Source organism: Mustela nigripes, chromosome 5 (assembly GCF_022355385.1).
Source record: "Mustela nigripes isolate SB6536 chromosome 5, MUSNIG.SB6536, whole genome shotgun sequence".
In the NCBI taxonomy this organism is placed as follows: Eukaryota; Metazoa; Chordata; class Mammalia; order Carnivora; family Mustelidae; genus Mustela; species Mustela nigripes.
In genome coordinates, this window is record NC_081561.1 from 129,320,068 (window position 1) to 129,332,295 (window position 12,228).

The 12,228-nt window shown below is 49.0% G+C and overlaps 1 protein-coding gene across 2 annotated transcripts in view; it reads right to left on the reverse strand.

Moving 5' to 3' along the window:
* TRAF3IP2 (TRAF3 interacting protein 2) overlaps positions 1–9,990 on the reverse strand; it is a 47,949-nt gene extending 37,959 nt beyond the window's left edge. Inside the window, exons 1-2 of one of the 2 annotated variants that reach the window (XM_059401216.1) lie at positions 9,604–9,990; positions 8,895–9,024 (exon numbers count right to left, since the gene is read on the reverse strand). The gene's annotated coding sequence lies outside the window, so the exon portion shown is untranslated. Of the gene's footprint in view, positions 1–2,751; positions 2,855–8,894; positions 9,025–9,603 lie in introns of those variants that run through there. The other variant, XM_059401215.1, reaches the window with a different exon arrangement.
* Positions 9,991–12,228: the final 2,238 nt, after the last annotated feature.

The window sequence follows — 12,228 nt, forward strand, 5'->3', positions numbered from 1 at the left end:
ACGCACGCGCCCCCCGCACGCACGCGCCCCCCCCCCGCACGCACGCGCCCCTCGCACGCACGCGCAGAAAGACCCTTGCTGCAGGTATTGGAGCACATGTGGGCTGGCAAAGGCCTGCCGGTGACAGGACACGAAGAATGTGTGTGTGTGTGTTGGGGGGGGGGGGTAGTAGGGACAGCTGGGGTTTCACGAACTAAAAATATCTTGGTGACAACGGCACTGAGAAGAAACCGGAGAGGCCCAGGGGGAGAGCTTCTTGATTCCAGTCCTCCGATGCTTTCTCACGGAAGGACAGCAGGATTGTTTTGATAAGGAAATCTGATTAAACATTAGGGGTCATTTCACTGGATCTGAAAGGAATTTAAAGTTTAACGTGCCTCGACTGTGCTTCTTCCCTTCCCCTCCCCCTCCAAACAGTTGCCTGCAATTCTTACATGTTTTTATGGGCTTATCTAAAATCGCCTGCCGTAGAAAAATGGTGGAATTCAGGGTATTTCTGAGCTTTCAATTCTGTGTTGTGTAAAACAGATTTCATTTAGACAAATTACCCACATAATCTGCCTTTCTGAATGCTTGTCAAAGTATGCCTCTCCTCCTATTTTCAGAGCATTTGAAAGTCACTAACTCTTTAATCCTGGGAGAAGCAGACTTAAACATTTTCTGTCTTTGCACCCTGCAGAAGTGGGAATGTCCCAGTTAGGAATCTTCTCCCAGACATGTTGGTTCATTGCCCTGACTTCACTGCTAGTCAGCCCACCCCACACAGCGCACAGAGCCGTCACCGCACCATGTCATGACCTTCATCATGAAATGACTTGGAGCCACAACACCAGATTAAGAATGACTGTGGGTGGTCTTTCCGGGTAAAAGTTACGTTGGCAGCCGGGACCAGTGAGCCTCATTTCAGATAACGGTGCTTCATTATTTGAAAATTTAATGGGTAACTCATCACAGTTGAAACACTGTGACATTTCTGTCCTCTCATCCCGGGGTGAGGGGAGAAAGCCATCTAAGAACATGACAAGGACTATACCTCAGCCTTTCCACAGAAAGTCTGGCAATACTTAAAGCCCTGAGTTGGCCCATCTCAGTCAGCCAGGGCCTGCTGGAGCTGCACTGACAAAAAATAACTGCCCAAAAGAAATAATAATAACAACGACAACAACAACAACAACAATAATAAAGTAGCGGTTTGGAAAAGGTTAAAGATTCTGTGTCTGCCAATCACAGTCATCACCCTTACATGGTATCGGGATGTGCCCCACGCTTCCTTTCACCTCAGGTTAAAGCCCCCCCACCCCCACCCCGCCTCACCGCACAGTGATTGGTCTAGCCCAGCAGTGGTTTTCAGCTCCAGCTGAGTTGGTAACACAGCCTCCTGGAGCCAGGCTGGTCTGGCCTGCCTTGACTCTGTGGGCAAGTTCACAGGACAGTTCTTCCTGGAGAACCCAAATGGGACATGAACTAATTCAAGAAACCCCCTGTTTTATGTAGCAAGAGCTGATAAAAACGCCTAAATTCCGGGCAGCCCTCACACAGAGCCACGTGGCCTCACAGCCACCCCCAGTGTCTGGCCCTGAAAGCTGCTTTTACCTTGTGCGTGGAGAGCAGGTGATGAAACAGAAATCAAAGCAGCTTATATGGAAAGAGCTTGAGCACCTATAAAGCGTTTGATACCCATACAGGGTGCTAGGGGGTAGAAAAGGATTAAGAAACAAAACCCCCTTCCTCAAGGAACTAACCATCTAGTAGCAGGAGGTAAAATTAATTTATTTGAATAGTCAGCAAACAAAACAAATCGTCCAAGACCACCCAGTATGGCTACCCCTGTGGGACTCCCATTATTTTGTTAGAAGGGAATTTAGACAAAATCATGTTAGTTCATCCCCCACACACATTTTATTGATGAAGAAATCCAGGCCTAGGGAAACCAAAGTGAATTGCCTAAGTCACAGAGCCAGCAAGGAGTGGAGTAAGGACTTGAAACCAAGTCTCCTGTCCTCTTTTTTATTAATTTGGCCTCCCCACCCCACCCCACCCCGCCACCCCGCCATCCATTTAAAAAAAAAATCCCCTATTCTAAGAGCTCATCTTGAACTTGAAAGTCACATGAAGCTTGATTAGATGCTGAGATCAAGTAATAGCATTTCTCCCCCTGTTCTCAGTGCCAGTAAATGTCCCCGCAGCTTGGGAGGGGGGAGGGTAAGAGGAGCTGTAGGGGGAGCTGGCACAGAGCAGAGCTGAACTTCCTGGCCCAAGAATGTGGGGTTGATCTATTCCCTGCACAAGACAAGGATCAAGAAAACTGGGAGTTTTCCTTCCATCTTTGCCACTGACGTGTCCTGGGGCTGGAAGCCAATCACTTAATTTTTGCCGTCCCCAGCTCCCTCCTTGGAGAAGTGGGGCTGGATCCTTAACCGAAACTTGTGGGGACACTAAGTACTCAAACAAATGGTTCCCAAGCAGCTCCGAAGAAAAACACACCCGTGTGCGCACTGTCGTGTTGCTCAAAGAGTTAATCTCACTCAGCTCGCCCGTTTGAAATATTAAACCACCAGCACTTTCTCTTCGCCAGAAACTACAGTGTCATTTTCTCAGCCCAAGTCAGTACGAGAACAAGTTCAAGGTGGGGAGGGGAGGGTGGGGGGAAAGGAAGGCAGAACGTTTCAGTAAAGAAGAAAACAGTGTTTGGGAAAATGGGTCAGCAGCTAAAAAGTAAGGCCAGGCAGGCGACCGCTCTCCACAACTTACCTTAGCACCACCAAAGACAGACAGACCAGCGGGCAGGGTGGTCGGGCTCTCTGCTTCTCACACTCCACCTTGGCTGGCTCCCGCCTCCCTCCTCCCTCTCCAGGCCCAGGTAAGTAGTAGAACAGGCTCTGAAGCAGGAAGTGGAAGTTGTATGCAAATTTCTAGAGTCTAGGAAGGCTCGGCTGAAAAATCTCCCTGTGGGCAGTGAATCAACAGCCGAGAAGTCACTTTATTTCTTAAAACAGAAACCTCCTTCACTCCCTAGAAAAGGCCACTGACTGACCAATTAGGGTGCATTTTTGCTTCCACCACCCAGCTAAGTAACTGTGGAGGAATGTCCACACTGACCCGGATCTTGGATCTCCGTGCTCCCCGCAGTGCCCTAGCCTTAGCTGGAGAGGGTGCCTGGGGGTGAGGGGGATTGGGCTTGGGTGTTAAGATTGGTTATTCATTAGCAGCTCCAAAGGAGGAGACTGGGGGCAGATAGCTGGGTGGAGTATGAGGCAAGAGCTTCTTAACTATCTGCAGCTGCTTAAAATATCAGCATTTGCTGCCCTTCACCACTGAGGGAGCACTCCCTGCCCACCCCAGTGAGCCTGCACACCCTGCCCATCAACAGGCACGAAAAAGTGACTCCTTTTAAGAAAACACACACATGCACACACCCTGCCCATCAACACGCACGAAAAAGTGAGTCCTTTCAACACACACACCCACACCCCCCCACACACAGGCATGTGCCCAGGCGTGCGTGTGCACGCTTGCACACATGCAACATACACACTGTCCTCCTCTGGCTGCATTTTTCATGACTTCAAGTTTATTTCTTCTCCTTCCTTCTCCTTATTTAATCAGTAGCCTACAGAAATCATGGTCAAAGTAGACGCTGGACACAGGATGCCAGGGATAGCAGAATGTGATGGGAGCTGTGGCCGCTAGAGCTCTGGAATCAGAGGGATGTGGGTGTGAAGTCAGTGAGGGCACTGGCCGGCAGGTACCACAGCGAGGTGCCTGGGCGGGCACGTTGTGCCGCAGGTGCTGGCCCTGCCTACTCACTGAAGAGGCCCAAGGCTCAGCCCGCACATCTAGCCATCTCTGCACCCTTGTGCGGGGGACAGACCCTGCAGCATCCCCACCCAGAATGCCAGGTTCTGCTCCAGTAGGTTCCATGAAGTGGGTTCCTCTGCATTCTGCAGGCAGAGGATAAACGGCTTGTTTTTAAAATAAAATATACATGTTGTAGATGTTTGGCTATAGCCTTAAAACAGAATACTATGCAGCTGTGAAAAATCATAAATATGTATGTATGTATTTCTACATTCTAACAGGGAGAAGTGGCTCTGGGATATTATTTATTGAGACACATGATCTCATTTTTGCCACTATATATGCCAGATAAACACATGGACATACATATATAGATTTATGTTTTTTCACTTCTCCTTGGCGTCTGACATACTGACAATCATTCCATGTCTGTCAGAGGAAGAAATTATAAATGTCTGGGAAAATGCATACGCAGACTGTGAAGTGCTTGTCACCTCCAGGGGATGAGATTGAGGGGAACGAGTGAGAATGAAGGACTTTTATGCTATTTACACATAAGGGCTGTTTGAGTCTTTTTTTTTCCAGAAGCATATTTTTTAAAAAGTAGTATTTATTACGGTGGCCTTGAACTTTCTGCCTCAAAATTATAAAAATTATTATTTTTTTTTTGCTTAGGGAAAAATAGTATTCTCTGTGCGGCAGCTCGGCCCAGGATACTTGGAGAACAGAGACGAAAAGAATGTCAAGGGGAGGAAACAAGGAGAGCCGAGAAAAGGGGCTGTGAAAACCGTCTTCATTTTTCTTCCATCCCTTCAATGGCCTGGGAAAAGCCTGGAAGATGCTTCTGTCAGGTACTACCTTTGGAATACAACCCACCAGGAAGAACAGGGAGAATTTTCTTTTCCATTTCTCTTCCCAGCTCTTTCCCCAGATGGGAGGCCTGAGGGCTGTGTAGGAAGATAGCCAGGTGCTGAAGTGCTGCTTTTAATTGCTGTGAGCTGGGCCTTCCTCCTGTCTCTGTTTATTTATCCTGAACAGAAGGGCAAGCACCTGGAGGAATAGGTTCATAGTTCCTACCTGGGGCCTTTGCTGGGGCCCCTGCTGAAAAGCAGCCTGAGGATGGAAACTGTTTAGAACAGTGGAGAGTCCTGTCTGAATGTGCTGTAGGCAGCTACAGGGAAATGTAGACGCAGGGAAAGCGTGAGGGAGTCTGGGAAATGAGCACGTCTGTCCCCCAGGGGTCTCCACTGGTGTTTTCAGACTAATGCATATACCCTTTCAGCTGCCATCACAGGAGAGGGACGCGTCACCAGGAACCCACCCTATGCTACAGGTCAGCACATTTAACCCTCCAGCAGTCCCGAGAAAGCCATTGACTGTCATTCCCACTTGGTCTTCGGGGACTCCAAGGCTCAGAGACATCGAGTAACTTCTCCAGATTTACACAGCTAGTCCGTGGAAAAGGATTCCAGAACTGTCTCCCCTCTGGGGGAATGTTACTTCTTGTCCCTTCTTGTTGTATTGTGTTCTGTCCTTCCTGCATGCTTGGGTGCACGCAGGTATTGTGCTTCCTTTGCACAACTCTTGACAGCACTCAAGAAGAAGAAGAAGATGTAGACACTAAAAGAGTGGCACGGAGACTGTGGGTCATATGGTGCCGTGTGTATACGGGCCTGGCGGCTGCAGAAACAATAACTAGAGTAGCCAAGATGTGGGTCATTCCTCTCCCTAGGAGGGGACGGTTTGTGTTTGCCAGCTTCAAGAAGCCCACCAGCTTCTTGCAAAAGACATCATTAGATGAAAGTCAGCTCTTCCCACCTCCGTAAACCAAACCAAATAAAGCCATTTGGACTTGATGTTCAGAAACTCTCCACTATACAGTATTAATTCATGAAAAGAAAAGAAAAAGGGAAAGACCCATTCCTTGGACAAGACGTGAGTTTCCATTTTTAAATGGTATGATTTCAAATGCTAAAAGGGCAGAGTGAAACTAGGGCACACCAGAAGGAATTTCCCCAAGGATGGCCCTTGTTCAGTGGGTCCACTGTGCTCACACACTGTGGGCTTACGCTCTGTGGCATGGTTGAAGGGACAATGGCAGGACGAGAAGAAATACCCAGGCTCCCAGCACTGTTCGGGGTATTCCAGTCACCAAACCTTTAGTGAGTGCTTGCCTTTCTCCAGACCTACACTAGGTGCTAGGCATGCAAAGTGAGATTCTCAACGTATTCTTGTGTGTCTTTCAGAAACTGTGTAAAAACGGTGTAAGGTATTTAATAATTAGGTTGGTTACAAAAAGGAGAAAGGTGAGGAGGAGAAGAAGGAGGAGAAGAGAAATCAAGTGTTGGCGAGGATGTGGGGCAAAGGGAACACTTGTATCCTGTTGGTGGGAATGTTAAGTGGTGTGGCCCCTGTGGGGAAACAATATGGCGGTTCTTCAAAAAAATAAATAAATAAAGGCCATATGATCTAGCAATTCCATTTCTGGGTATACCCCAAAGAATTTTATTTTAATAACCAAAAGAATTAAAAACAGGGTCTCAAAGAGATATTTGTACCTCCATGTTCATAACAGCATTATTCACAATGCCCCAAAGGTGGAAACAACACAACAGTCCGTCTTTGGATGAGTGGATAAGCAAAGTGGGATCTATCCGTACAACGGAATACTATTTAGCCTTAAAAACGAAGGAAATTCTGACACATGCTACAGCACAGCTGTACCTGGAAGACATCATGGTAAGTGACATAAGCCAGTCAGAAAAAAACAAATACTACATAATCCCACTTGTACAAGGAACCTAGAATAGTCAGATCCACAGGGATGGAAATTGGAACGGTGGTGGCTAGGAGCTGAGCAGAAGGAGGCAAGAAGAGTCATTGTTTCATGCATACAGACTTCTGGCTTTGCAAGGGGAAAGGGTTCTGGAGAGGGATGGTGGAGATGATTGCACTGAAGTCAATGTACTAAGTGCCACGGAATCGTACACTTAAAAATGGCCAAGATGGTAAATGTTATGTGCATGTCACCACAGTAAAATAGAAAATAAAATAGAAATCCCCAAAGCAGTCCTGCACAATCGGTTTCATTCACCTCATTTTCCAAGCGAGGAAAGCAAGGTGCAGAGAAGTGAAGTAGCTTGCGAGGGCCACACAGCAGAGTGGACTCTCGAGAAAGGCCGCCCTGCCCACCCCTCCACCGAGCTGCCTGGTACCCGCTGGGGGGCCAAGGATGCCACACATATACATGCCGAAGCCACACGGCTTCATCTCCTCTCTGTGCCCTTTTCTTTCTCTAGACCACCATCCTTCTAACGCTGCCTTTCCCAGTGTCCTTATTCTTTCTGCTGCCTTCCCCTCATCAAAAGGTGCTCTCAGGAAAAAAAAAAAACAAAAAAACAAAAAACCGAGCACTCGTTTATACCTAAGTTACATGGTGTGAATTTAAATCAGTATGCCACCTCTCCGAGGGGTGCTTGCATTTTAAGCCTCATCACCCTGTATGAGATGAAAGCCTTTGTTCCATATTAAAGGAATTTCAGTCATCAGGGAGAGGGCGGGAAGGATCTGGAAGGGTGGTGGCAGGCAGGGCAGAACGCAGAGAAACGCAGTAAACGGGGGAAACCTGAGTCACGCGGTTAAGAAGGGAGATCTAGCCTCTGCCTTCGGCTCGGGTCATGGTCCCAGGGTCCTGGGATAGAGCCCCGCATCGGGCTCTCCGCTCCACGGGGGGCCTGCTTCCTCCTCTCTCTCTCTGCCTTTCAGGGCTCGACCACCGTGTGGGGTGTGGATACAAGGCAGGTAGGTGGACCTTCATGTTAAACCCTCCCCTTCAAGCAGGCTCGGTCGTCTGAGCTCTGGACCGCACGCAGTCCTGCTTGGCCTCAGAACTTGCATGCTCTCAAGAGAATTGATTTGCTCGGGGCTTCCTTTGCCTGACAGTTCTCAATGCCTCTGTTCTTCTTGTTATATCATGAAATTCTAGTCTCAAGCCACCGGGTGCCGTAGTCAGAGATCTCTGTGCAGAGAACCTGAGCTTTCACGCCTTTAGTACAAGAGGTCACTTCATATACACATTAACCCAGTAAGTTGTGTAGACTCAAAGGCCAACCATTGGGATGTGAAAGCCTGTCTTCTGGGCGCTCACAACCAAGACTGGGAATTCCCAGGGAGTGGAACAGACATTATATCAATAGCATCCAGGTCAAGAGCCTGAGCTCTGAGTCAGGTGTCTGGTCTGTGTCCCTCTTCCTCCGCCTGCCAGCTGTGTGACCTTCGGGAAGTTGCGTTGCTTCTTTGTGTCCCTTAGTTTCTTAATCTCTGCAATGGGAATAGTAAGACATCTCTCTCACAGGGGAGCAAGGCTCCAAATGTAGCAGTTCTGGCTGCTGTCTTTGTGTGAAGAACAATTTTTGCTCCCCCGAGATGAAGCCTCTTTCTCAGCACAGCCCTTGGTGGGCGAGGGCAAGGGTAGACTTTAGTCCCACTTGCCTCCTCAGCCAGACAACAGATGACACAACTAATGACACCACTATACTGTGCAGGCCCGCGGGAGGAGTATGAAGAGATTAAATGATCTGTGGGCTGTGTCTGGCATTGTGCTCAGTAAACACGAGCTGCTATTATAGTAAAACATAGGAACTCTCAAACAAAGGCATAAATCGGGGCGCCTGGGTGGCTCAGTGGGTTGAGCCGCTGCCTTCAGCTCAGGTCATGATCTCATGATCTCAGGGTCCTGGGGTCAAGTCCCACATCGGGCTCTCTGCTCAGCAGGGAGCCTGCTTCCTCCTCTCTCTCTGCCTGCCTCTCTTCCTACCTGTGATCTCTCTCTGTCAAATAAATAAATAAAATCTTTAAAAAAAAAAAAAAAAACAAAGGCATAAATCAATCAGAATCAATGATCAGTCAATACTGGAAGGGCAAAAACAAAAACAAAACAGAAGATACTACAAATATTCCTACGTGGCACTAAGATGTACTTTCCTGCTACCAGCTGACTAAGGGAGTGTTATATGTCAGAGAATTTACTACAGATCAGAGCATCCGACCACAGGTGAGGACCCAGCTGAGAAAAAACCAAAGGCCGAAGCACATACCTGGTGAGAGCTTTTGCCTGCCCTGATCTGCACTCTGGTCTGGGGACAGACGGGCTACATCATCCAGGCCCTCCGAAAGCAGAATTGTCTTCTCTCTCTCTCTAAGCTTCTGCCTTGGTATCCCACCTTCCTGGCAGAGAAAAAAATACGGATTCTTCTCATGCGAGCTTTGCCTACTTGGCAGAATGCATATAGAAGTAAGAGTAAACAGAAGTAGTGATGATAATCTGTAAAAAAGATGTTCTTAGAATTGCATCTTAAAAGCAATAAGGTCAGGAAATTTTACTTGTGTGAAAGTTCCAAGTTGGAGACAGACAAGCAAAGGGGGTCCTGCTGCTGGCTGGCACCGAAGCTGACCAGGGAGCCGGAGCCACAAGACCCTGACAACCCACGAGACATCCTCTCTCTCTCTCTCTCTGTCTTGCTCTCTCTCTGTGTCACACATGCACACACACACGGTAGAGATGATGGCAGCATTCTGGGGAGCTCATAGGCCCTTTGAGGAAGCTTAATTTCTAGGCACTGGTGCAGCTCAAGCCCTCACACTTTGAATCTTTTAAAAGAAGTCTTACCAAGGCACCTGGCTGGCTCAGTCAGTAGAGCACATGACTTGATTTCGGGGTTGTAAGTTCGAGCCCCACCTTGGGTGTAGCAATTACTTAAAAATAAAATCTTTAAAAATAAATATATAAAAGAAAAGAAGGATTACCTGGCATTTAGGTGAGAGACTGAAGCCTGGAGCTAATAACAGCTGGGAAGGAGGTGATGCTTGTCTTCAGCCTTTTTTTCATTAATCAATTCCCTTCATTGGTTCCACGTGTCCTTCTTTTCGAGCATCGTCTTCCCAAGAAACTCCTTCCACAGAGGGCCCATTCTATGCCACCTCCTCCAGCCTTCTAGTGTTATTGCCACAAGGCCTTTTGCTCTCCTTAACCCTTTCCTGCCACAGATCTGGCCAGTCCCCTGTCTTCCAGTGCACCCCAGGTTCATGAGGAAGATATGGAGTAGGAAGTGGAAGGAAGCTTAGGCCACTTGCCCAAGGCCACAAGGCTCGTGAGTGATGGGGCTGTGATTTGAATTCATGCAGTCTAACTCCAGGCTCTGAGCTCTCTGCCATAAGTCCTCCAAACTTTCGAGATCATCTTTCCTTTAACAAACAAACACTGTGACGTAAATCTGTCTCCCACATCCTGTGGGAAGTCCAGTGCCTCCCCACCATTTCCAAGGCTTCCTGGGCAGTCAGAGTTGAGTTACATTCTCCTGCTCATTCCCACTTAAATTCCCGATTCCTTCAAGCCCGTGGCAGCATCTGCTGGCCTCTCTCCCTGTCTCTCTCCCTCTTTCCCCGAAACACACCTGAGCCCCAGACTGGCAAGTTAAACCTGCTCTTAAGGACGGGGGAAAGTTTGGTCATAACAGAGGGTTGCTATACCACAGCAGAGCTCCGCAAAGAGCCGCAAATTCAAAATGGGGCGTGACCGTCCGCAGGCTCATTCCTGCACTTACAGGGAGGAGGTGGGAGCCCTTGCTCTCAACCCCCTCCCATGCTCTTCCTAAAGCCGGCTCCTCCGAGGGGCCCCGGTTTAAACTCTGTACCACCCCCTTGGAGAAAAGGCCTGCACGGGATCAAAGAATTCCACGGTCCCTAGAGGAGGGCAGAGGCTCCCTGTGGACACATCCCATTGGCCCCAAGCCTGGGTGCCGGCTGGTGCAGGAGCCTGAGAGCTGAGTCATCTCTCCCCACCTCTGTCCTCCTGCTCCCACCCTTGAAGCCCAAATTCAGCTGCGGTCGAGTAGGCATAGATACTCAAGGAGACATGGCAAACTTTCAACTTTCAAAAATCACAGGTCATTTGTTTTTGTTTTCATTTTTTTCCTGGGAAGCCTGTTCATCAGCACACCACTGGCCTTTGGACCCATCACCCAAGCACAGGGGCGCAGCTGGAAGAGGCCAGAGCAGAACTCTCTAGAGCGGTGGTTCTCAGATTCCACTACAGATTGGAATCACCTGAGGGCTCTGACAGGGTCTGTCAAAACCTGAAGTTTCCCAGGTGATTCCAAGGTACCGCCAAGGTTGTGGAGCAGGACGCCAAAAATGTCTTCTCAAAATGTGGTGCACAGGTACCTTGCCTGGGCGTGTTTTTTTTTTTTTTTAAAGATTTTATTTATTTATATGACAGACAGAGATCACAAGTAGGCAGAGAGGCAGGCAGAGAGAGAAGGGAAGCAGGCTCCCCGCTGAGCAGAGAGCCTGATGCGGGGCTCGATCCCAGGAGATCATGACCCGAGCCGAAGGCAGAGGCTCAACCCACTGAGCCACCCAGGTGCCCCGCCCGGGGGTGTTTTAAGGGACAGATTCTGGTTGAGTAGGTCTGGGGTGAGGCCTGGGGTTCGGATTTCTAATGAGCTCTCGGGTGCTACCGTCGCTGCTACTCTGTGGGTCACATTCGGAACAGCAAGGGTCTCAAACACGGGGCCCGAGGACTGCGGTTCCGAGGACCCTTTGCTCTGCCTGCCATGGAGAATTTCTCACTAGAGTTACGTTTCTCTGTAAGCCGTGACCATAGCCATTTGGGGGAGCCTATTCTGACCCCTCTCAACATATTCTGGGTCATGGGGCCACGGTCTCCCTTGCTGCCTGGGGAAAAATCCCCAAATTCCTGCCATTTCATTATGTGGGTCCAAGCGCTGATACCCATGGTGGCCGTATTGAGGCCGATGGTACTTGACAAGGTCCTGTTACGGTGTAGGGTGGGTTCTGTCTGAGCAAGTTCACTTTTCGGGGCCGGTGCCCAGAACGACTTGTCTGGGGCTGTTCCTCATAGAGAAGGGAAGTGAGATCTTATCTAAGCTGCCCCAGTGTCTCCACAAAGTTCTGTTTAACAGGCTGTGCCTTTTGACATAAGTTACCACAGAGAGGGTGAGTCTCAGTGTCCTGCCCGGATGGAACATTCACTTCACTGAGCAGGACTTGCTTGCCCTCATCTGACACTGGGGCTTTACATAGGGTGACTCTGGTTTTCCTGCTCAGAGGCACAGTATTCTCAGGATACCCTGGAAAGCCCCAAGTCTTCCATTGTCTGCAACTGCTTTCTTCTTCAATATCTACTCCAAGTGATACTGAATCCCTACCTCGTCTCCTGCAGGGTTTCTGACGTGCCTCACGGCTACCTGGCCCTCCGATTTTCTGCTGGCACTGAATAGGGGTACAGTCCAACCTCCCGCACAGTGAGAGAGCCTTGCCCCCCCCCCCCCCCCCGTCCCTCTCATGCTCCTGATCTGCTCACAAGGCCACGATCACCATTTCATGAAACAGAAAAGGTTTTAGCTGAAG